Source organism: Panthera pardus, unplaced genomic scaffold (genome assembly GCF_024362965.1).
Source record: "Panthera pardus isolate Hobbes unplaced genomic scaffold, ASM2436296v1 HiC_scaffold_19, whole genome shotgun sequence".
Lineage (NCBI taxonomy): Eukaryota > Metazoa > Chordata > Mammalia > Carnivora > Felidae > Panthera > Panthera pardus.
The window spans coordinates 5,902,146-5,927,969 of record NW_026526754.1 but is presented as its reverse complement, the minus strand read 5'-3'; the positions used below and the strand labels follow the sequence as shown (position 1 = coordinate 5,927,969).

At 44.3% G+C, this 25,824-nt stretch overlaps 2 long non-coding RNA genes across 6 annotated transcripts in view; one reads left to right on the top strand and one right to left on the bottom strand.

The window, feature by feature from the left end:
- Positions 1-25,824, top strand: part of LOC109270823 (uncharacterized) — a 678,705-nt gene that overhangs the window by 490,546 nt on the left and 162,335 nt on the right. The gene's annotated exons all lie outside the window — the stretch shown is intronic.
- LOC109270824 (uncharacterized) lies at positions 5,114-25,118 on the bottom strand. Of its 2 annotated transcripts, XR_002081697.2 has the most exons (5): positions 24,948-25,118; positions 12,087-12,288; positions 10,828-10,889; positions 10,160-10,350; positions 5,114-5,693 (listed from the first exon to the last, which is right to left on the bottom strand). It is a non-coding gene; the product is annotated as an uncharacterized LOC109270824 (long non-coding RNA). The 2 variants fall into 2 exon arrangements; XR_008423528.1 differs by lacking the exon at positions 10,160-10,350.

Sequence of the window (25,824 nt, the reverse complement as noted above, 5' to 3'; positions counted from 1 at the left end):
TTTGGAAATACTTGGTGCAAAGCGATCATTGCTATTAGGATTTCCCCAAGTACTCCTAGGTTGGCTACGTGGTTTCTGTATAACGAGGAGGTACCCCTGAAAGGTAATTTATGTGTAAATGGGCTCCCCAGAAACGCACTGCAGAGACTACACCCGCAGAGCTCGTATCCACTAGTGAATCTTGGGACAAGGACTGGGGCCCATCTTGATCAGTATTCTTGCAGTCCTTGACCTGCTCTGGTGAGCACTTAGAAAAAGGTACAAAGCAACCTTTGTATTACCTGGGAGTCCCTTTAGAAAGATGTTCTGCTATGAAGAGAGAAAACTCTCGATTTTACTGTGGGGAGGATAGGGTCTGCAGTGGGAGGATGCTAGAGATACTTTCTACACCAAGCCAACCCCGGAGAGGTTAAGCGGCTTGCTTGGCATGCCTGAGGCTGCTTGGAGAATCAGAAGCAAGGCCCTGACCTTTCAGACCCACGAGGGGTTTATGTTGCTCACTGGTTCACCTCTTTGTCCTCTGTCCTTTCTGCTTCTTCCCCCATTTCCTTCTCTCTCTCTCCCTCCTTGCCTTTCACTTCCTTTTTATTTAAAGAAGGGCATGCTAGATTGAAAAGGTATGAAATAACTGTGGTGGCCAAAGCAGTGAAGAGTGACAGCTAAAATAGAAAGTTCTGGAACTTGAAAAAGTATGAAGGACCACTAAGATTAGTTGAGGATTGATTTATGTGGCTAAATAGTTAATATGCTCAAAGAGGTTTTAAAATATGAGGCTTGTGATTAATATTTATAGCTCTAAGTGATGAGAAATGACCAGAAAAGAAGCCTGTTGGGTTGACTTAAAGATTCGAAAAATCTCCTGAGATCATACAGGCTCAGGAAGGGGGAAGGCGGCTGTGCTATCGTGTTGGAAGAAGCTGGCTAATGCATGAGGAATCCAAAACAGGAGCTCTGGGAGAGGCTGTGTATGCACTGGAGGCAGGAGGGACTTGGAGGCAATTTCCACCTTCATTGAATTCATCTCACACAGACTGGCCTGATTTGGTTTATACTGAGCTTGTAAATCGAAGACTGTACAAAAAACCAGCGCATGAACTAGTAACCTATTTAGAAAATTCGTGAAAGAATTGGAAACGGAACACTTTGAATCCATCCAGTTAGCCACCGGAAAGAAACACTGAGGGAGAGGAGGACTTCTGGAAAAATGGGTGCTTATCTGCCCTGCCTGCCTGTGGCTGTTGCCACGGGGAGTCAGCTCACTGGCTGTCCCAAGAGAAGAAATGTTTGTGGCTACAAATCTGCACTCTGTAGTTTAGTGTTCCCGGAGATGTCCTCTCCCTTTGGCTTGCGAGCAGTTTATATATATTTGGCTAAGCTGAATTCTTCTAACTAGAATATAGCACGCTGTCTTGGAAATTTCTCACTGCTAAATGAATGTTTAAGAGCCTGTCATTAGTTGATAAACATAGATACAGAAGAAGAAACTCATTTTAAGAAACTCTGGCATTCTGGCCTTAAAAAGAATAAATTACAGTATGATTAGTCACTTCAAAAAGGGTTTCTTCATTTAAAAAAAAAAAAAGCTTCACCAATGAGTATCTTTGAAAAAAAAAAACCCAAATCAAAAAAAAAAAAAAAAAGAGAGAACTTTCCAACTTTATATTCTTACAAATATATTTAGTATATAAATGTAGGTTACTCCACCTAAATATATACACAATGAACTTTGCACTACTTTGAGCTCATTCATGCATTCGTTCATTCAATCACATAAGAGATATTCAGGCAGATCGTATGAGGAAGACAGAAATAAAATAGTGTCTTAATCTTCAAGTGGAAGGAATTGTCACTTCCTGTTTTTGGTGATATTGACTACGTTTTATGAAAATAAAGTGTTTGCTGTAAAAGATTTAGTAAATACAAAAGGAATCACAAGGAAGGAAGAAATAGGCCTGAAATCTCCATACTCAGAAGAATTCACTGTGGGAATGTTTATCCATTTCCTTCCTGTTACTTCTGGGAGTGGTGCAGGCACGTGTACAGGGCTGGCTGAAAACAGGGTTTGAGGTGGGGCGGGGGGTGGAGACACTGAACCAAATGAAAGCAGGGCGAGAGCTTTGCAACTCCTAATGAGTTTGGACTTTTCCCTTTGGTGATGGGACAGATGGATGAATTAATGGCAAGGGAGTGGTGCACTTTAAATGCCTGGAATCTCTTTTCTCCTGCCTCCTATAGGAAAGAGGAGCTCTACCTGGCTGGAAGGGTGTGTCAAAGAAGATACAAACAATATTTGGTGTCCCTAGCCAGGCTCTGTGCTAAGTGCTTGACATGGATTTCACTTCCTCCCCTAACGACGCTTTGGGTGGGAGATCCCACCGTGCCCCTTTGGCAGAGGATTCAGCTACTGATGCTTCAGGAAAATCCATATGCAGGAGGTCAGCCAGCTAGCTCACAATTGATGCGATTAGGATTTGAACCCAAACCATCTGGCTACAAGAGTCCCACTGCAATTATCTATTGTTGTATAACAAACCAAGCTGAAATTTAGCAGCCCAAAGCCACACCCATTTTATCGCAGTTGGAAATCCAGGCAGGGCTCAGCTTGGCTGGGTGTTTCTTCTCCTTATGGTGCTGGCTAAGGTCACCTACTGATATTCACCTGGTGGCTGGGCTTTTTGGGGGGAGGGAGGTCCGAAATGACTTCACTCACTTTGTGCCTTGTCCGGGATCGCTGGGAGGGCGGGTGTAGCTGAGACTATTGACTGAAGCAATGGCCTCTTCAGGATGGTGGTCATCTCAGGGTATCTGGACTACTTACATGGCAGTTCAGGGCTCTCCAAGGCACTCCCAAATAGAAGCTGCCTTCGGGGTGCCTGGGTGGCTCAGTCGGTTAAACCTCCAACTGCAGCTCAGGTGATGATCTCGCAGTTCGTCGGTTTCAGCCCTGCATCAGGCTCTGCACTCAAAGTGCAGAGCCTGCTTGGGATTCTCTCTTTCTCCCTCTCTTTCTGCAACCCCCCCCCGACTTGTGTTCTCAATCTCTCTCTCAAAATGCATACATAAACTTAAAAAAAAAATAAAAAGCTTCCAGTGTCTTAAAGCTTGGAAAGTGGCACAGGCCACTGCTGACATTCTTCTATTGACCAAACAGTCACAATCCACCTGGAATCAAGGGGATGGACGTAGATCATCGCTCTTCAACACCATTTGTGGCCATCCTTAATCTCCACACATCTCAATACTTAATCACTGAGGAGACAGTGAGAGCCTGTCTGAATTGCTGGATTGTCTAGCTGGCTGATTGATTAATCTGTTAATCAAATGCACATTGGACAACTATCATGTGTTGGACACCAGGATATAACAGCACAACAGACAAGGTGTTCACCCTCAGGCACTTAGACTCGAACAAAGTGGCTAATCGTCACTGAGTCACAAACAGGGAAGATCGTGGGGCATCAGGTGCCAGGATGGACATGAGCCAGCTGAGGACTTCTAGGGGGGTGACTCTGGACAGCTTCTTCAGGGAGGCCTTGCTGACAGGTGGGGTTTCACCTACCAGTTGACAGAGGAACAGAGGGCTCATCCTCTAGAAAGAAGAAATAGCAAGTCCCCAAACTCTCAAGTGGGAAAGGACTTCGTGAATCTATGGAACCAAGAAGAAACTAATATGCCAGAAGGATGGTGGAAAAGGTGGGGTGTGGTCCCAGCAAACAGAGCGGTGGGTAGGAGCCAGACCACCCAAAGCTTCATAGACCAGAGAAATTTCATTTCATCTCCCTGGCAAGCAGAAGCCACTGGGTTTTGGGCAGGGGAAGTAGCATGATCTAACAATGTTCACCTTTTCAGTGCATAGCTACAAAGTGCTGTGTGACTTTGAGCTGGACATTAACCTCTCTGGGCCTATTTTCACACTTGTAGTAAATGGGTTTGAGTGAATTGCAATGATCTTTTCAGCTTCGATATCTTGACTCTGCATGTCCCTTGTTTACATTCGCACCTGGGATTGGCCCATCTTCACTTTGCAAGGAAATAAGCTACCTCTCGGACATCCTCCCCAGTCCTTCCTTCACGAATGTACCTGCCTGAGCCCATGTGTCAACACCAGGCCGACCAAGACATTTTATCCACAATTGTGCAGATTAGAGGAGGAGGCAGAGATTAGAAACGGCAGGGCTTGCACATTCCGACGGTTCTTAACTTGATTTAAACTTTTGACCTGTAATGCTTCCCAGCTGTTTTGGAGTCACACATCCCATCTTGATTAGACTCGCCCCCAAAAGGGATCCAAACAGAGGGGGTTGTTTCAGGGACCCATCACCCTGCCTGGCCCTGGGGTTTGCAATTCCTGGCTGAAGGTGGTCATGGCCCCCAAGCCTTTTGCTTCACACAGCCCAGCAGCAAGGGCTCACTCTCTTCCCCTCTCACTCTGTGCACACGGGGGCCACCTTTTTAACAATCTGTTTTTACAATGTGGAGAAAGAGGTGGGAGCAGGGGACGAGCCAGAGTCCCTGCCCCCCCACACTTAATGTACCCCAGGTGGCGGGAGTTAACTGGGAAAGCTTGGGGCTCGGATTCCAAAGTACACATTGAAATAAATGAAAACCAACTGGAGTTGCAATGGGCAGAGGCACAAGAAGAAATTTCATCTTCGAGGTTATTTTTTCTTTTTTTCTTTTTTTTTTTTTTTCAGAATGCTAATCACGGGGTGAACTCAGAAGGAATGTGCTTTCTCAAGATGAATTTCCTAACATGGTAGAAAATGGACAGAATCCAGGAAGCAGCTCTGTCTATTGCCTGGGGATGGATGTCTGCGTGCTGGCCACGAAGGGTGACCTCTCCATCCATCACCAGGATGGAGCCCTGGCGCCTGCGGCCCACAGGATTCAGGGAGAGAGCTAAAAGTCCTCAAGTTTCTCCTGATTCTCTAGGAGCCAGAAATTCAGAGCCCTGGGTCCCACATTTGGTTTCTCTGAAAATAAGCTTTCAGGTGATTCTTTTTGGACATGATGAGAAAATGCCCCAGGAACTCATATTTTTGTTCTGTGTGTTTCCTAGCATCTACTCAACTAAAGCACAACAACGTATTTATGTAAATTTGTGCAAATCAGCTGACAAAGATTTCCCATTATTTATTTCATGGACTCCATTCACTGGGCCACCCTGGAAATTTACGGCCGTACAATTGTTTGGAGACAGTGTATGTGGCAGGTTATGGAAACCAAACCTCCAGTCAGAACAAACCACCTTCACCATTTGGAAGCGTTGACAGGTCCCCGCTCACCTGGGCTCTCCTACTGAGCCTGGTTCCTGAGGGCCTTCCTTCAGCTCCTGACTCAGCCAACTTTCTCATCTTGGTTACCACAGACTCTCTTCTTGCATGGTTGATTCCAGTCCCCCTGATTCTGTGGCTCTTCCCCAAACGTACCGGGCAAGTTCTTAATCCCTTTGCATGCTCTGTTCCCTCTGGCTGCGAGAGTTTCCTCATGTGCCCTCAAGTCCCTCACTCCATCCGCCCTTGAAAGCACATGCTCCCTGGAAAGCCTTCTCAGTGGTTTCACGTACAATTATTTCCTGTTATTTCTCACTGCGAATATGACATTAGGCCCATTGTAAGAGGATCCCATTTTGTGAGCCTTTTGAGGGTAGGCGCCCTGGTTCATCTCTGTTTCTCACAGTCCTTGCCCAATGCCTGCACAAAGTAAATGCAAAATAAATGTTTTCTGATTGAATTGGAGCACTTAATAAATATAAAACTTTATATAAAGATCCAGTTTATAAATAACAGTAATTTCTTTTTTTTTTTCAGTATATGAAATTTATTGTCAAATTGGTTTCCATATAACACCCAGTGCTCATCCCAAAAGGTGCCCTCCTCAATACCCATCACCCACCCTCCCCGCCCTCCCACCCCCCATCAACCCTCAGTTTGTTCTCAGTTTTTAAGAGTCTCTTATGCTTTGGCTCTCTCCCACTCTAACCTCTTTTTTTTTTTTTCCTTCCCCTCCTCCATGGGTTTCTGTTAAGTTAAATAACGGTAATTTCTAATGAACTCTACAAGCATTTTTTGAGCGTCTGCACATCCGGGCATTGGGTGACAGCTTCTGCTATCAGGGCACAGCGTGGGTTGGTGTTTTATGTTGCCATAACACAGGTGCAGACATCACCATAGCTGGGACCCGCCAGTTCCTCTCTTCTCCGTGACATTTTCCTCAGCTCTTTCCTGACTCCTGAGCATGCCCAGTGAGCCACACTGGGGAAAGATTTCACAGGGCTGGGACTGTCAGCCCCAGGGGCAAGGTGGCCAGTGTTTTATTACATGATTACCATGGACAAGGTCCCATGCCTCAGTCACTTCATTCTTAAACCTCATACCATTCCAGAAAGAATCCAAAGAAGGAGACTGTTATAAGTTCTGTTTTACATATGAAGAAATGGAAGCTTAGAGAAGTTGTCATTGGCCTAAGATCATTCATCTACTGGTTATATGTCTAGAAATCTCTAAAGACCCAGAACTCGACTTTGAAGCCTAGACTTCTTTCACTGATCCCTGACGACCTTGTGTTCACTACTCCCACCCCTGCCTCAAGCAAAGTTCCTTATAATAAACAAATATATTTAATTGACCCTACAGGTGCATAACTATGTATATCTTGTCGGTGAAAGGGCATCATCAGGTTCAACTCTATTTTTTATGCCATATTTCTTTTTTATGATGCACTCTGGGACTTCCAGATGCATTCAAAACTTCCCTAGGTGTTCATTCATAAGGCAGATTCTACCTGCAGAGGAGGGTTCAGGGGACACAGAAGTGTTGGCATCAGACTCTGGTCCTCCAAGGAAAAGCTTCTGCAAGGAAAACTGGACGTGGCTTGATGCTGTGGCTATGAGACACTCACCGTCAAGAGGGAAGCCAAGGATTCAGCCAATGTGTGCAGGACTCTTGGGACATCATATCCATCACCCCTCTGTTCTATCTACTGTGTGGGTGGAGGGAGGTTTTATTTTATAGTATTCTATTTTATTATTATTTTTTTTTTACTTTTCATTTGGATGTGACCCATCGTGTCAGCCCATTCTTTTATGCCCATGCATACAAATTAATTCTGTGGGTAATTCTGATAGAAAATTTGATGAGTTGGCCAGAGAAACTTCAGTAAGAGAAATTAAATTAAAAGTAGTAATTTTAAGAGAGGAGAAAAATAAAATGACAGTTTTGATCATTTCAGGCCCAGGGCATTGGATGGAGACGACATTTCAGCCTTCTAATTCATTTCCTCATTTTCATTCTTTATTTAAATTGCCACTGCATCTGGAAGGAGGCTTTTCAGCCCATCCTGAACTTGCAGGAAGTGGAGGAGGTTTTGCTGCCCGGGTTTGTTCACTAGATGGCGTGGCTCAGACTACTTATCTGCGTTGCCCGGATTCAGCTGGCTCAGGAAGCCACCACTGGACTCCTGTCAAATTTCTGTTAATTTCATTTGGGACAAACAGCATGCCCCTAAGAGTACAAGAAGTCGGGGGATTCTTTGATTCTCGAAGCAGGAGTTATTGCTGGAGAAGTGCCTGCTACTGGATTAGGAAAGATTCATAGAGCCCGACAGTACCTTGTAGATCATCGTGTCCATCTGTGGTTTCCAGACTTATTCGTTAGAGTAAAACGCTTTCCTCAGCAAAATGCTATGCAGGACCAAATACGTAACACAGGAAATAGCATAGCTCCTGTGGTTGCTTTCTGGAACCCTTGGGATTCGAGAACTATTGATCTTATACCTTCCCTCCCTCCCGCCCTTCTCTTCCTTCTTCTCTCCCTTTCATTTTCCAGAGCTGGAAATGGAGGATGAGAGAGGACAAGATGTTCATGGCAGATCTTGGCCCCAAACCAGTCACTGAATAATCTTTCTGTGAAGCCACTGCCTTGTTTATTTAAATCCCGCCGAGTTCCCATTAAAGGAGTCTCCAAAGAAAATGGTTCTAAATTCCCTGGGAGATACTCTTGTGGATGGAGACACACAGTTGTTGAATCAGTGTGTTGACACTGATCATAAATTCAAACAGGACAAGTGTGACAATGACGAGTATGTGGATTCCGGGCCAGACACTGGACAAACTCTTTCACGCCTTATTTTATTTTTCTTCACAAGAAAAATGGGAGGTTTGTTTTTCTAGTCCTACTTTACAGATGAAGAAAATTAGATTCAGAGGTTAAACTTTTTGTATCAACTAATGTATTAAGGTAGGGGTGAAGCTCTTATGACAAAGAGACCCTAAAACACAGTGTCTTAAGTACAGTAGAATTTACTTCTTCCTCACATGACAGTTCACGGGAACGTGACCCAGGGCAGCTGGGTGTGGCTGCGCTCATTCCAAACTATGGCTTCTATCTCTGTATCTAATATGGCTTTACCAGATCCTTTCACCTCCCAAACATCAGAGAAGCCATATAGCCAGTAAATGATGGGGCCCAGATTTGAACCAAGGCTTATGTGATTCGAAAGGCTGGTGTTAACTGACCACTGGACAAACTTCCCACGTTACTGGGGCACCTGGGTGGCTCAGTCAGTTGAATGTCCCACTTCAGCTCAGGTCATGATCTCACAGTTTGTGGGTTTGAGCCCCGTGTCAGGCTCTTTACTGACAGCTTGGAACCTGGAGCCTGCTTTGGATTCTGTGTCTCCTTCTCTCTCTCTGCCCCTCCCCAGCTCATGCTCGCTCTCTCTCTCTCTCTCACTTTCTCTCTCTCTCTCTCTCAAAACTAAACTCAAAACAAAACAAAACAAAACTCCCAACTTCCTCCATTACTTCCATCTCCAATCATTACAGACCAAATATAACAACAAACTGCCACCATCTAAGGCATCAGGGTTAGTTGTGGTAGCCAGCCTGCAAGATGGCTTCCAATCATTCCTACCTGTGGTATCCATGCCCTTGCGTCGTTCCCTCTCACAAGAATGGGGCCAGTCTGTGTGGTCAACAGAATATCATGGACATCATCGACAATACCCTTTGAGGAGGCTAAGTCCCCAAAGATACTGAACTTTCTGCTTAGCTCTTTCTTGGATCCCTAGCTCTGGGGAAGCCAGCATCATGCTGGAGGACACTCAAGCAGCCTTATGGAGAGGTCCACATGATGAGGAACCGAGGCCTTCCAACAGCACCCAGCACCGGCTGGCCAGCCGTGTGAGTGCACCGCCTTGGAAGCAGATCCTGCAGTCTCAGACAAGCCCGTGGAGAGCTGCACCCTGGCCCAATCCTGAGTGTAAGGTCCTCAAACTTCCCGCACCAGAATCAGTCAGTAAAGCTGCACCCAGATCCCTTGCCTCATGGAAAATATGTGAGATAATAAATGTTTATTTTTATTTTATGCCACTAAATTTCATGGTAATTTGTTATGCAGCTATAAATAGCTAATATATTAGTATAGATGGGAGGTTAAGAGGATGCATTTTTTTTTCTAGCCCAAACTCCAACCACCTTCTCAGGAGAGCCTTAATTGATCCCATCAGGGAAGTAGCTACTTTTCTTTCCTCTGAGTCATGGTTCCTTTACCCCATCTCATGTCACTCAAAGCTGAACTACGTATGTTTACAAGTCAGTTTCCTTCTCCAGACCGCTCTCGTTCCTCAGTGACAATGGCTTGTGTTCAAATTCTTCTTCCCTGTGGCCTAAGAGCGCCAGATTACATGTGTATTGAAGTGACTGCCTGAAACCTTCTACCTATCCTTTAGCTCATTTGTTTTATAATATTATGCACATATTTGCTTCAGATGTAGGCTCTAGAAACATTGTGTTGCCTTTTACATGAAGCCTCTCAGTTGCTTCTTTGTTACAATAACAGGTTTTTAAAAATACTCTGTATAAATAAAAGATAAATCTCCTAAGGGCCAGAGATCATGCTGTTTTAGGAGCTTTTACAAATAGTTAGCACCTCCTTATTCTTGAAAATCAGGCCTGAAATCTCATCAAAACAAATGTCCCCTGGAGATCCCCAGGGCTGAGATTTTTTTTTTTTTTTTTTTTTTTTTTTTTTTTTTTTTTTTAATCACATTCCCTCTTTTCCCATTTAGAAGAGGAGAGAGGAAGCCTGTCATGAGCTTGCTTGGCTCAGGTCTCCCCTGTTCCCCTGACCTGGGGGTTTCTACCTTCTGATGGACCTACCTGCTGCATTTCTGAAGCCACCTCATTCCCAGTCATGCATACAGCCTTGTGGGTAACCTTTTTGCAGAAGCACCCAAGAAGTTTCATCTAAATTTCCTTCCACGGCGCTTAGTTTAGAACTGTATCAGACAGAAGTTGGAACACATTCTGCGTCCTTTTGAAACCTAGATATTGTTCTCGGTCTTCAGACTCTAGGAAGTTAGGGAAATTTGTGTAAGTTACACGGATTTGACTTTTGGTTGAACAAAGGAAGAAGTTGAAATGTTTTCAGTGTGACTGTGGCTTAACAAATGAAAAAGGAAAAACAGGGTATTTTGTGATGGTCTACATTTTTCTCTTGTTGAAAATGCCATAGACGCAGTTCCTCATGGGTATCCACATTCCCATCTTTACTGGGCCTTTGGTCAGAGACTTGAGTCTAGATTGATCTACAACCTTCCTCCTCCAAGAGTTATGTGTTCATATTAAAGAACATTAAGGAGCAGATTTTCTTTTTTGCTTGTTTTTCATGATGACCTTAATTAACTCACATGGGACAGTGATTAAGATCATGTTTATGAAAACAGTCATGCATCAATGCATCATCAGAGAGAGGGGTTGTAAATTTTATCCCCCAAAACTTCCCCCACCCCAAACACATCTCAGTTATAAACATTTTCCATGCTTACCCAGATTTAAGGCTCTATCAATCCACATCATTGATTGAATAACATTGTATTCTTTGTTTTTGCTGTTAATGAAAAAATCAGCTACGTGAATTCCTGTGTCACTTGTAAGATGCATCCGTATTTTTAAGACATAATGAAAAAGGAAAAGAAATATTTATCATATGTTTAAGGATGTTTGATAAGTTTCTTGAGAGGTAAAGTCTCTTGATTCCTGGAGGTGATCAGGCAGAAACATGAATGGAGGTTAACGCACTGGAAAAAGGGCTCTAAAGTCCTGTCAATATGCCTGTTTCCAACACGAGACGGAAAGATCTTTGAGGAAAGGGATGTCATGTGCACTGCTGGGTCCCTAGCACCTCGGTCGATGCCCAGCACCCAGAGTCACTTGATAATTATTTGCTGAACGAATCAAATATCGGAGATCACAGGGCCTCCCTGATCTCTTCCGAGTCCCACCCATGCCCTCATTATCTCCTCACCTCAGAAGGCTGTTGCAAGCATCGAATGAGGTTACCATGCACCCAGAAAGTCCTGGTATAAGTTAAATTCTCAGCAAACAGATGTCTGCTCCTTCCGCTCCTCTTCACGCTCCCCCTCCTTCCATATTCTTTGCCTACTCAGGATCCTTCAACAGAAATTAAACTTTGCAGACGTATTCCCCAGGGCCTTCCCGAAGACATACTCTTTCTGGGAGAAACTGAGTTTATTGACTCTTCAGCCTTGAGAGAGCAGCACGGGGGGTGGGGGTAGGGGGTTTGGATCGGGGCTGGTAGAGGCCCTGCTCCATCAGGCTGGGCAGGAGGCAGCAGCCCGTGCCACAGGGCGCTCCTTTCTCCCCGAGCACACCAAGCTTCCAGATCGGGGGAGGCTTTCCCTCCCACAGTGGGGCTCATGTCATCTGCGCCCTGAATGAAGTCTAGGCTGTTGGGTATGGCACTCAAGGCCTAGTTCTTTGACCTAAGTTGTACTTCTGTCTTTGTCCTCGTACTGTATCTATCACAGGCCTGGAATGTGAGAGGGGCTGGGCACATTCACGTGGGAGATGTGAAGAAGGAATTTTTTTCCTCCCCATCCATTTTCTTATTGAAGGGTGCTAGAACCCGGGGGACTGTGGTTTGAAGTCCAGCCCCAACCTCGTGTGCTCTCCCTCTCTGCCCATGATCATCTTCTTCCAGAACGGCCTCCATTCATGTCGTCCGTCATCACTTCAGGCCCATGTGGCTCACGGCCTGCCACCTCCTTCCTGCAGCCCAACATACTTGCCTTTGCAGAGTGAGAACTTCAGTAGCTTTGGTCTGCTTTTATTAAATGCATCCAGGTGGAGATGAACCTTGTATGCTGGGCTGGAGGTGAGGGTCATTTCCCCAAAATGCAGTAGAAGCCAAAGAAGAATTTAAAGTGGGGTTGACAATATCAGGCTTGCGTGTTCGATCACTCAGGCAGTGTTGTGGTGGACAGATTCTGCAAGGGAGAGATGAGAGGCAGTGAAATAATTTAGGAGTTGAATCAGGCTTGGTTGGGTCTGTTGGTACTAAACCCATCCCTTACCTGTCTTTTTATTCCTGTTCCCTAGCTTCAGAGGGAAGCCGGGATACTCTGTGTCTTTGTTCCTTTCCTTCCCCCTCCTCCTTCCCTCTCTCCCTCTCCCTCAGTCTCCCTCTGTTCCTGTCTCTCTCTCTCTCTCTCCATTCTATATAGGCTTTCCATGATTTCAGCTTCCCCCACATGATTCCAGACTCGGGACTCCAGTGATGTTATCTCCCCCCTTTGCCCCTGAAATCTAAGGAAGGTAGCAACTTCCTGCTGCGGTGAATCTCTGTCACCTCTGTGGATTCTCAGCTCTTCCAACACTGGTATAACCAAATTCCTGCTTTTAGTTCCTCTTGTTCAGATACTTTCTGTGGTTTCTGTTTTTCTGTTTGGACCCCAAGATAGCAGGCTATTGAAGTCATACATGTAAAATATGTGAAGGCCTAAATAAGAGTGGCTGGAGGAGAGGAGAAGGTTGAGAGATGGCCTTAATTAAAATCCTACATAGAGTTGTAATTCCTTGTCTTCTTGACCTAAAGGGTATCCTTTGTGGGGCGCACCTGGGTGGCTCAGTTGGTTGAGCATCTGACGTCAGCTCAGGTCATGATCCAGCAGTTCATGGGTTTGAGCCCCGCATAGGGCTCTGTGCTGACAGCTCAGAGCCTGGAGCCTGCTTTGGACTCTGTGTCTCCCTTGCTCTCTGCCCCTCCTACACTCATTCTCTCTCTCTTTCTAGATCTCAAATAGCACTGGTCTTTTAAGACCCCCTTGTTATGTAACTCTGCCAGTAAAGAATGATGCTTGGTCAGGCATGGATGCTTTAATTTATCACCAGTTTTCACGTTTCCATGAAATGAAACAGACAAGCAGAACAAAACACTACAACAGAAATGAGAAGAGAGACAAAGCATTAATCTACAAGTTAATAGACCAGGTATTTCTGGTTATTTGTTTGCTTTGGCTAAGTGTCTAACTACCTGGGTGATCTCAGGTGAGTCACTTTCCTTCTTTGGGGCTTACTTTCTCCATCTTAAAGAATATGATCCTAATGTGCCTTCCAGTCTTGGCCAAAATTCACCATACTCTCTACTGTCCTGAGAGCTTATCATGGGATCCATCCCATTGACTTGATGACTTCTCACGCTCTCAGTGACTGATCCGTGATATTAAAGCCTGCATAAATGCTAATAACCTTGTTTCCCTTTGAAAAGCTATGAGAGTACAGATGGATTTTCCAGGCCCCATCTGAGCTTTGCACCCAGCAAATCAAATATCACACATTTAAATGTCCTTGGCACTCAGTGTAGACAGAAGCCTTAGCCAGACATCGCAAGGAAGGTTGGTTCATTCACCACAAAGTAGTTCAAAGTCAGACCCTCTGTTTTTGAAATGAACCAACTTGCCTCTCACCGTCTGTTTTGTAGGACCTGGAATGATACACACTCTTATTTCCATTTGCAGCCTAATCTGTTCCCAGAAATATGTACTAGAAACCAGGAGAGAAATGTCATCCTTTGGCTGGTTACCCTAAGATACCACAAGCTACCTTCTTTTTATTTTCTTATCTTTTCTGTATTTTAAATTATCATGCGTTTCTAGAAATATCTTTATTTAAACGTATTTCTCTTCTGGGAGAATGGAAAAATGCACTTCTTCCTTGACTGGCACTAAGGTCCATGCTGGAGATGGTGTCCCCTTTTTGATTAAGCAGAATCTCTCATGGGGACCGTGGTGTCCTTGCTATGTAAATTGTATGGAGGTGTTTGTTTAGATGTTGATGGCAGCTTTCCAACCCATAACATACATGTGTAGTCTGTGGCAAACACTTTGCTTATGTTGGGGATTTCTGAGATTAAAGACACGTGGCCCCTTCCATTCAGGATTTCAAATCTGACGGGGAGAAACAGAATTGTGAATAATATATGCTATAATATTGGTGGATTTATAGTATTGGATACCTCTGTGATCTTGCAAGTTTTACCCTCATCCTCCAAAGCCAAAGAGTGGCCATCAGTGGCCAATTACTGAATTGCCAGTGTAGAACCACTGAGTGAGCTATAAGGCGTCAGGACTAGAATTAGATCTTAATTTGCTAAATCTTTTTTCTTTTTTTCTTATTTAAGTGAGAGCTGCATGCACATGAGTAGGGGAGAGGGGCAGAGGGAGAGAGAGAGAGAGAGAGAGAGAGAGAGAGAGAGAGAGAGAGAGAATCTTAGGCTGTATGCTTAGCACAGAGCCCGATACAGGACTCAATCCCACGACCCCGGGATCATGACCTGAGCCGAAATCAAGAGTCAGATACTCAACCGACTGAGCCATCTGGGTGCCCCCTAACTTCCCAAATCTTGGCAAAAAGGGTTATTCTAATCATTTTTCCAGTATGGGAGTTTATATACCTGCATGTTTGAAACAAAAGTTTCCAATATATTCAAAAGTATGACCTGTCAATTTGAAGGTATGCCTCAAAAGTCATAAAAATGGTATATGGATCTCGTGCCAACACTTTCTCTTAAAGGAACACACCCTAGGAAGCTATAGATGCTCTCAAATGTGTATTGTATGTTCATTACAGAATTATTTGCAGTAGCCACAGGAGAAAAATACCACCTAATTATAAAGTGTGAGTTCAGTCAATTATGGTAGGGTGATACGATAGAATGCCATGCAGTGGTGATGTAGAAAAGGACTTAATGGCAGGGAAAGAAACTTATGATACATAATTTGATAACATAGCAGGTGATGAAATTCTGCAGGCAGTGAGATTAAATTTAAATATTTGCGTGTGTTTGTGTATGTAATATAGTGATAGATATAGATGTAGGCACACACACATATTGGAAGAAGTGTAGAAGGGTATGCATACTATTTACCACTGGTTATTTCTTGATGAGGCTATGTGAAGTGACATTTTGTTTTGTGCCTGTATGCTGTGATGTATGTGGATTGCTTTTAAAATCAGAAAATGTGTTGATTAAAAAAAAATGGGACTGGTTTCCAGATATGCTGAAGCCAGGACAATTAGTGGGGGCTAGCTGTCAGAGCCACTGGAGAGATTTTGAGTCTACAGGCTTCAAAAAGCCCTTCCAGAATGAACTCCGACTTTGACATTTGGAAATGGGCCACTTGAAAATGGACATTCCAAGTACATCTGTGTATGTAAGCCTGAGGGTAGTTGTAATAAACAGACCTCTGGATGACATGGGATAGTTGGTTGGGTTGGACAGACTGACAATGGAGAGTCTTAACCAGATGGAGTTCACGGGATGGGGGCTCATGTCAATGCTCCCATCTGCTTCAACTCCTTCTCAAGGCACTGCTGTCACAATAGGGGAGTAATTAGAATAACTCTGAAGCAAGACAACCAAGCAGTTGCTCTGACATAGTCTGACTCAGACTTCAATATTGAATCAGGATCATGGGTATGGGATGGCTCTCCTCTTACCTGATTCACGATGGGGATTTTACATTGGAGGCACAGAATGATAGTGAAACTTATTCCCTGAGACTAGTGATATACCTGAATGCATCTCAAAACAGTGCCCTATGAACCACTTTCTAGAGGGAAAAATTGGAGGCTTCCTCTGCAAATAACTAAGACAACAAATTACCTATTGTTTGGGTATTTTGTGGCCCACAGTGTGCATCGATTAGATGTAGTTTCCTTGGCTCCCTTCCACCACACTCATGCCTTCTTTCCATTCCTTTTTAATTCCCAATAAGGAGGAAGGATTGGCTAATCTGAATGAGTCCAGGAGAGCCACTGACGTTTTGCTGCTGGGTGTGGTGATCATATGTTAAGGCTCATCATTCCCATAACCATTCTTTTTCTTCTTCCTTCTCTACAAGTCTGGGCAGGGCCTATCCTCAGGGCCGGTTTTCTTCTTCACTCTCCAGGTTCCCTGAGTTTGCAGCTGGGCAGACAAGGGGACCAGAGCCCCTGTTTTAGTTCCACTACTAGCTTGCCATCCGGAGCAACTATGCATTCCTCTGTGGCCTGCAGTTGTCCCATCTGTGAACCAGAGGGATAGGCTTGGTAGTCCCCAAGTTGTCTTAAAGCAGGATTTCTCAACCCTATTGACATTGGTGCTGGATAATGTCTTTGTTGTGGCGGGCTTTCTGTGCATCACAGAATGTTTACCAGCACCCCCGGACAGTAACACTGCCCTCTCCCCTTATGACAACCCCAAATGTCTCCAGACATTGCCAGATGCCCCCAGAGGAGCAAGGTTGCCCCTAGTTGAAAGCCACTGCATTTCTCCTAAGACTTTTTAGGTGCACTTTCACCCCCCCATTTGCAGTGTTGGAAAGTAGCATGTGGTTTTCCTGATACATGTGGGCAGGTATCTCTAGAAAAGCCACATCAGGGAGAGTTCAATTTAAAACTCTTGCCCTGACACACAGCCACGTTGAGAGATCTGGCTCACCTCCAGCAGACCTCAGACACCCTGAAGGGTGGGTGTTCCCCTTAGGGACCTTTAGCACAGCCCCTCCTCCGCTTCCAGAGGAGTCAGGGAGTGAGGCCTTGTTCTGCTTCCTGGCCCCTGAGAGCCCATGGGGATTTGGGGCTTGGCTCAGAGCCCACACAGGGGAGAGGCTGGTGTGGAGGCGAGACCAGGGCAATGATGAGAGAAGGCAGGAGTGGGGTTAGGCATTTCCTTAGCTTCATTGGAAACAGATGCCTAGCGGAGGTGGAGGGCTGGGGCCTGCTTCAGACCAGCGTGCTTGGCAGCTCTCCTCCCCATATCCCTCAACCCCTGCTGTCTTCCCCCCCACCCCCACAGGCACCACCAGGTGATTATTTAAGAGGAGGGCTCTGGTTTTAAGGGAAGCTATGTTTGTGTGACACAGGAATGAAATCTGTTTTCGTGAGAGCATGAGCATATGTGATAGGACTCTATACATGTGATCATAGATCACTGGGATTAAAGAACATCAGGGCAATAAGGTCCTTCACTGATCTGAGTTCAGCATCTCCATCTGAGGTCTGAAATCAAAAATAGAATCCAGGTCAGTTAATTCCCATGGTCTTTACCCATAAACACCCAAACCTCAAGTCCTCTTTTAAGGTGTAACTCATTAAAATATAACTGACTACACCTGCCATTCATGTCCTGTGCCTATGGCAGACATTACTAACTGATCACAGAACTCTTTCTTCCTGGGTCTTAATCCTGCCTCATGATCTTTTATCTACACCACAGTCTAGGTAGCTAGTACCAATCAGAGACGACATATTTGTCAGTGATTTGGTCTGTCAGGGTATTTTTAGAGATACAGTTGACCCTTGAACTACTCCGGTCCTCTTATATGAGCATTTTTTTCCATAAATACAGCAGAGTACTGCAAATGTGTTTTCTTCTCATGATTTCCTTAATTATGTTTTTTTTTTTTTTTTCTCTGGGGAACCTGGGTGGCTCAGTCAGTTAAACGTTCGACTTCGGCTCAGGTCATGATCTCACAGTTCATGGGTTTGAGCTCCGTGTCGGGTTCTGTGCTGATAGCTCAGAGCCTGGAGTCTGCTTCTGATTCTGTGTCTCCCTCTCTCTCTGCCCTTCCTCGACTCTCTTTCTCTCTCTTTCAAAAATAAATAAACATAAAAAAAAAATAATGTATTCTTATCTCTAGCTTACTTTATTGTAAGAATATAGTATAAAATATCAGTTAATGAACTGTTATGTTATCAATATGGCTTCTGGTCATAGCCAGCTATTAGTAGTTAAGTTTTGAAGGGGGGGGCCTGAGTGGGTCAGTGGGTTAAGCCTCTGACTCTTGTTTTCAGCTCAGGTCATGATCTTGTGGTTCATGGGTATGAGCCCTGCGCCGGGCTCTGCTCTGACTGTGTGGAAACTGCTTGGTATTGTCTCTCTCTCTCTCTCTCTCTCTCTCTCTCTCTCTCTCTCTCTCTCTCCCACCCCCATCCGCTTGTGCATGCACACTCTATTTCTTCCTCCCAAGATAAATAAATGAATAAACCTTAAAAATATATATATAGTAGTTAAGTTTTGGAGAATCAAAAGTTATACACTGATTTTTGACTGCAGGAGGGTGTCAGAACCCCTTGCTCAGTGTTGTTCAAGGGTTGATTGTATGTGGAAGCAAGGACCTGTGGATATGTGTTCATTTGAGATTGTCTTTTTGAGAAATGATCAAAGGAAGTACGTCAGAAGTATTTGCTATTCCAGGGCTTCTTGAACTTTACTGTGTGCATGAATTACCTAGGATATCTTTCTAAAATGCAGTTAAACCTGGGGAGAGTCCTGGGATTTCTGCAGCTCTAACAAGCCCCCAGGTGACGCCAATGCAGCTGGTCCACAGACCACACATTGAATAGCAAGCTGTTCACCCAATGGGTTATTTTACCACTTAGGAAACCGATTCAAGAGGCTGAAGAGAGGAGTCAAGGCTGCTTCACCATCAACATGACAAGTTGCTTGGTGCAGGAATTCCAATAACCTTTTGCTCATCGTTCTGTATTTCTACTGACTTTTTTCTGTCTCTCTACCTCTGCACCCATCTTGTGGTTACCAACCTGGTCAACTGGGGGCATCTCAGAACTGATGTCCACCTCCACTGTGGTGTGTTCAGACCCTGACCACAAGAAAGCACTGTTTGTCTTCACATTTCTGATCCTTCTGGAACATTCTTAAAGATCCTGCAGGAAGCCACACCCTGCTGAGAATTGAACCTTAACCTAGAGTAATGGAGTGGTTGGGTAGTCACTGAAAGGTCTACTTCCTTTGAGCAAACCTCATTTATTTATAGAAGTCCTGCTGTACATAGGGGGGACTCATCAGACCTTACATGTGCTGTGATGGCTTAAGAGAAAGGGGTGGGGCCTCATTTTTTGGTAAATCACCTCTGAGTTGAGAGAGAGTTTTTAAAATCCAGCCTGAATAACAGAAAAGGGAAGAGTAGTGGGGAGGGGGCATTCCTTTCTTTTTATTCAGTAATTGAGACATCTCACCTTACACTGGCATAATTATATTGTCAAATGGAAGATGCTTCAAGTAATTAGCGACATAATTAGTCAAGCTTTTCTGCTCCTCATGTCCTCAACTAGAACAATCTTTGTATCCAGTGCCCTTTGCAGCACAGGACAGTCCTCGACAAGGAACACGTTCTTCTTCCTTTTCTCTTAATGAACAAAGAGAGAAAAGGACAACGTATGCAGGGTCTTCTGGGGTGCCTCAGAAAGGCTGCCTATTTGGTATTGGTTACCAAATAAAAACTGAATTTGGGGGAAGATACCATTAAAAAGCACATAACATGGCTTTGGTCAGGTTGTTGTTGCTGCCCTTGTTATTATTATTAAATAATAGTAACACTTTCTTAGAACTTGTTGTTCTTTCCTTAGGGTTTATGAACTTGCTCTCTGACAATCTTTTCATCAAACACAAACACTTGGAAATTTTAGCTGATTTTGCAGAGCTTGTAAAGAAGTCTCTTGATGTACCAACCCTCCCTGCCCAGAAAAGCAGAGATGTGAAGGAGGTCAAACAGGCTCTGGTCTCCTCCAAGGGATGAATCTGGGTTTTGTCCTTGCCCTTGTCCTTTGCACTTGACATATGGTGGGCATCCAGTAAATGGTGACTCCATGAGTGGTACCCAGGCCATATCAACTGGGGATAAAATGAGGCCAGGTGCTATTCACCATGTACTTGGCCAAGAGCTTCAGTGCCTTTATACACATTAGCTCATTGGCTTCTTGTAGCCTTCCCACAAGACAGGTAGCATCATACTCTATTGAGAAGAAAGCCGAGGCTCAGTGAGGGTGTATTGCTAGTAAACTTGGATCATGGATTCTAACTGAAATGCCATTGGCCCCCAAGTCCACAATCTGATTATTACCCCAGTACACCAGAATGACGAAGACCATTTCTCACCCATTCCAACTCCCTTCCCCTCACCAGATTCCTCTCTACTACTCCACGACTCATTGGTGCTCTTGGATGTCAGTCTTTTTTTTTTTTTTTTTTTTTAACGTTTTTTATTTATTTTTGGGACAGAGAGAGACAGAGCATGAATGGGGGAGGGGCAGAGAGAGAGGGAGACACAGAATCGGAAACAGGCTCCAGGCTCCGAGCCATCAGCCCAGAGCCTGACGCGGGGCTCGAACTCACGGACCGCGAGATCGTGACCTGGCTGAAGTCGGACGCCTAACCGACTGCGCCACCCAGGCGCCCCTTGGATGTCAGTCTTGATGGGGCTTTCTGACTATCTGGGCTGTGGGGCCTCTGGGAGTAGTGGGGAGCTGGGGGGTGCCATACTTTCTAGTCGACCTCAGAAACACATATATTTAGATTTGAATCTAAACGCTACATATCTGAGACAAATTACGTCATCTTTCTGAGTTTCTGATTTTCAGTCTGTTAAATGGGAATGAATATACAGACAGACATGGATTGATGGGTGGTTGAAAGAATGGAGGAATCAATGGATTGGTTAATCCAGAACAAATAATTAATAAGAAGGTGATGGGTGAGAGGGTAGGCTGTGTTGGCATTAACGTGTATAAATGGGTAAGAGAGAGATTTCCTTTCCAGAGTTGAGATGCCGCTATATCTTAGGGTCGGGATGAAAGGACTCAGGAGTAAAATGCAGCCAAGATACAAGGTTAGAACCCAGCTGGGGCCTTTGTAGTTCATTTTGTCTCAGGTCAACCTCTGCCAGGTTTGTGTGAGGGAGCATAAGCTAGATGCTGCATAAAATCAGAATTCCATGGTCAAAGGTCTTTAGGAAATTTAACCTGCTCTTGGAGATTCACATGGACAAGAGCATATTAAAGCCTTTGAGAAGTCTTACAGAAACCTGTTCTATTATAAGTGTCATTACTGTTTAAAATCCAGTGATTCTGCAAACTTTGCTCACAGAGCCTATGTTTCACGTATTGCTTGTTAACTTCAAGAGGAACTATGTCCTGTAGGGTGTGAACTTTACACACGATGGCCCAGATTACAGAGCACTCTCGGTGTTACATCCACTTGCATGCGTTGGTGGTCACGGAGAATCACACGCATGCTTGGGAGGCAGCCTCCCGATGATCACGTGATAGAATTAGGACTGGTATCACTGTCTCCATTTCACAGGTGAGTGACTGGGACTCAGGCAGGTGGAGCGAGTTGTCTCAGTTCGCGTGGCTTACAATGGACAAGTGGGACTCCAGTCTAGGTCTGCCGGTGCCAAGTTGGTCCTCTTAGAACCACATACACTCCCACCGGGCAGCCACGGAGGCCTTTGGGGTCTGCTTGGTTATCTCTGGATGCCAGATCTGTCGAAATAGGTCCAGGCAGCCTCATGCACTTCACTTTGTGTAATGCGGAAATGCTGAGTGCACTTCACAGCCCGACAAGCAGCTCTCCAGCAAAGGATAATGGAGCAGGAGAGAATGATCGCACTAACGAAGGCAATAATTACCCTATCCAGGACTTGTACAGCACTTGGCCGTTTTACGAGCCCCTTCACGCTTGGCGTCCTTTCTGATCATCGCAGCTACCCGATGCATAAGCGAGCCTGGCCATTTTTCCTCATCTGACACGGAAGAAAGCGGCAGTGCAGAGAGAGGTTAAGGACAGAGTAAAAACTCACACAGCATGTCAGCAGCAAGACGGTGATCCAGTGCTACCTCCTCTCTCCCGACTATTTCTAACATTCGGATTGACATCCAATAGGGAACATGGTAGAAACAAAGCTTTCTCTTGCTCTTCCTTTCCTCCTTCCCACTCTGTTCTTTCCTCCTTCCTTCCTTCAAAATGAAAATTTCAAAATACAGAAATACTTAAGGAGAACCATCATCCTTTATCCTACCATCCAGAGATAACCACCGTGTATTTGCTTCTGGTAATTGTTTTCTGCACATTTTCTCTTATTTAATTTTCTCCAAAGCATAATTTTAAATGTCTGCAAAGAATTACATTTTATCTTAGTTTTACATAGCCCATCTTTTGTTGTTGGAAATGTAGAATGTTTTCACATTTTCTATAATTTAAATAATGTGCTAAATATCACTACACATAAATCTCTGTGCACTTGAAAAACTATTGTCCTTGAGGGGCACCTGGGTGGCTCAGTCGGTGGGGCATCTGACTCTTGGTTTCGGCTCAGGTCAGGATCTCATGGTTTGTGAGCTTGAGCCCTGCCTGGGGCTGTGCTGGCAGTGAGGAGCCTGCTTGGGATTCTGTCTCTCCCTCTCTCTCTGCCCCTTCCCTGCTTGTGCTCTCTCACTCTCAAAATAAATAAACTTAAAAAAAAAACCCAAAAACTTTTGTCCTTGAGATGAATTTCCTGAAATTTTAGAGTCAGAAGGGTTCCAGATATTTGATACCTTTGCTAGATATTTCTAACTTCCATCTAGAAAAGTTTCACTAGTTCCACAGCTCCATGAGCAACTGTTATTCAACACTTAGTATTATAATTCTTTTTGACCTTTTAAAAATTCACAGGTATTGTTTTGATTTCTATTTCCTTAATTAACCAGTTTGGATGATTTTTATTTAATTTTTTTTTTGGCAAATTTCCTGCACATGTCCTTTTCCTGTTATTTCTATTTTTGTTTTACCTGGATTATGCTTTTCTTATTAATTTCTTAGAAATGTTTATATATTAAGGGAACTAACATTTATGTTGCAAATGTTTTTCCCTAGGTTGAAGTCACAGAGAGTTGAACACAGTGAGCCATGTTTTTAAAGTTTATTTATTTTGAGAGAGAGAGAGTGAGAGTGCATGCATGTGTGAGTGCGGGAGAGGCAGAGAGAGATTGAGAGAGAGAGAGAGAGAGAGAGAGAGAGAGAGAATCTCCAGCAGGTTCTGTGCTGACTGCATGATGTGGGGCTTGATCTCATGTGAGATCATGACCTGAGCCGAAATCAAGAGTCCAATGTTTAGCTGACTGAGTCACCCAGGCGCCCCTGTGAGTCGTGTTTTTAATTGCTGAGGGAACCTTTTTTGGGGGCAGGGGACAGACTTCAGTCCAGGGTTAAGAAACAGTTTCTAGTGATGATGAAAGTTATGCAAAGAAGGGATTGGTGGGTTTGTGACAACCCCATTTCATGAAGGGGTAAATCAAGACTCAGAGAGGTCCAGTAACTTGCCACAGGTCATGCAGCAGAAAGTCTCAGAAATGAGATTTGAACCCAACTTCTGTGTTCTGTCTACTGTGTGGCATCATGGCATCCAAAGCAATGTTGCAGATATAAATGGGTCACAGTCCAGAGAAAACATCAGACAAGGAAAGAGGCAGGAGAATGGAAAAAACTAGTAAGAAATTGCGATTGGAGTCCTCAAATAAATGCATTCAAAGAAGCAAAGGCAAAGGTGCCCATTCAAAAAGAGATGGGGTTACGTGGCCAAACCACTGTCCTCGTCCCCACCTTCCCTCACTCCCTGGGGACCCAACCTTGGGTACTTTTAAAGCCACTCTTGGCTTGCTCAGGTTCAGACTCATTCTCTTAAGAAGATAGACATGGTGTCACCTTTTGAGTGGTACCATTTCCAGTATTTCAGATTCTCTCTCTCTCATTTCTATTTCTTTTTATTTATTTTTCTTAAACCGCTGAGCCTGATAAATTAGGGCTATTAAGAGACTCTTTGTTATTCTGTCCTGGGTTACTATTTTAAGGGCTAAAAAACACTCATAAATATATGGATGCTCCGACTGTAAATGGATACGTTTTTGCCAGTGAAAAATTCATTTTCTCTAATATACGTTTTTAAAGTGTCCTGCTGAAATTCTGCACAATATCTCACCATGATCTTTCACTGTTCCTCCCATTTTTATCCGATAAAAGCAGATCCATCATCAATGCGGTGCCTTTTCTCTGCACCATAAATAACAGTTGGGGAAGGGGAGCCTCTCCCACAACGCAGCAGCATCGGATTTTAACCAGTTTTGGAATTTATTGTTAAGCCTTCTTGGGATGGGAGCCAAAAGTACTTGCATGCCCATCAATTACCTCACGGCCTTCCTGGTTTTGGACAAAGGCATCCAAAGCCCGAGCATGGAGAAATTTGCATCTGATTTTTGCCTTCCTTTCTGGATGGAAGATGGGATATAGTAGGTTGTTATACATCCCAGCACTTCTGGGTCAGCCCCAGTTTATGCTTATGGTCTCAGTGAAATTATCACGAATGACTCTTCCACTCTCAGAAGTGTCTTCGTTTAGATGATACATTATATGGTCGCTACAGATGTAGGCTTAGAAACACCGTGCCCCATATTGCCTCTCATATTTTCCCCATCCCCCATCAGATACTCATTCTGTGTATTAAAACTAGTTCCCCATCCATCAACCCCTCATCGTAGTCAGGAGACCTATAGTCACAGGGAACATCTCTGGGCTGGAAAAAGTGAAGAAAGGAACATGGTGTTCAGTCCCACCATGTGCAAGGCTCTATGCTAAAGGCTTTTCAGAAAGGTCATGCTTTCATTGTGAGATCAATCCCACGAAGTACTATAATTCATCAGTTTCAAGATGCATGTGTTTTTTTATTCATTAATAACTCAAAATTGGGCTGTGCCTTATAACCGATGTCACCTTATCACTGCTGTTGGCCATGTAGCATCGTGACATACACAGTGTTGCCTTTGCACGTACCAGCATCACAACTCCCAGGATGGGTGTCAGTGGGAAGAAAATCCTAGAAGCGGAGATCATTTTTTTGAGTCCCCAGGAATCAAATGGTTGTGCACAAAGGGTGACAGAATTGCCAAATCAGAGGTATTTAGCAATACTCTGAAAGCAGGCATCAACAGGAGGCCAGCGCTGCATCACCGCAAAGGCAGAAGGAACATTCAGCAAACACGTCTCTTGGTTCTTTTTAAGGATTCTTTTAAGAACTGCTGCATCACCTATAATCTTGATGACACGGAGGGCAGTGCTCTTTGAAAAATTACCTACCTGATGATTTTGAATCACAAAGTGACTCTGAATCTGAAGAAGGTTTAGGGATACTTTCACCCATTTAATCCACTCATAATTTTCCCTTTATACATAAGCCCAAGAGTGATAAAATACCTGCCAATTAAATAGAAAAGAGCATTTAAACTAGCAACAAAAAATAACTTTTAAGAGACTTAAAGCATCAGGTCCAAGTGATTTGGAAGTCTCCTTTCTTTCTCAGTGACGTAGAAGACAACACGCATCCTACAACTGATGGTGCCTGATGGTGATTCAATACGTGGGCACTGGGTACAGGTGGGGCCATTTCACAGGTGAGCCTAGAAAGGTAATGTGGTTTGCTTGGCATAAAATCACACAGTTAGCCAGTGGCGGTCCTGGAGGTGGGTTGGAATGATTCTAAAATTGATTTAAGTAACAGTCATGGAGTTGTGACAAAGTGCCAGACGATGTCTGTTGAAACATATTTGGACCTTGTCTTCACAGAGCTTCCTGTCCTGGGAGGAGAGGGCCAGTGGGGGAACAAAGAGGTAGGTGCTTGTGACGCACCCTGAAGGCTCTGATGGTAACAGGA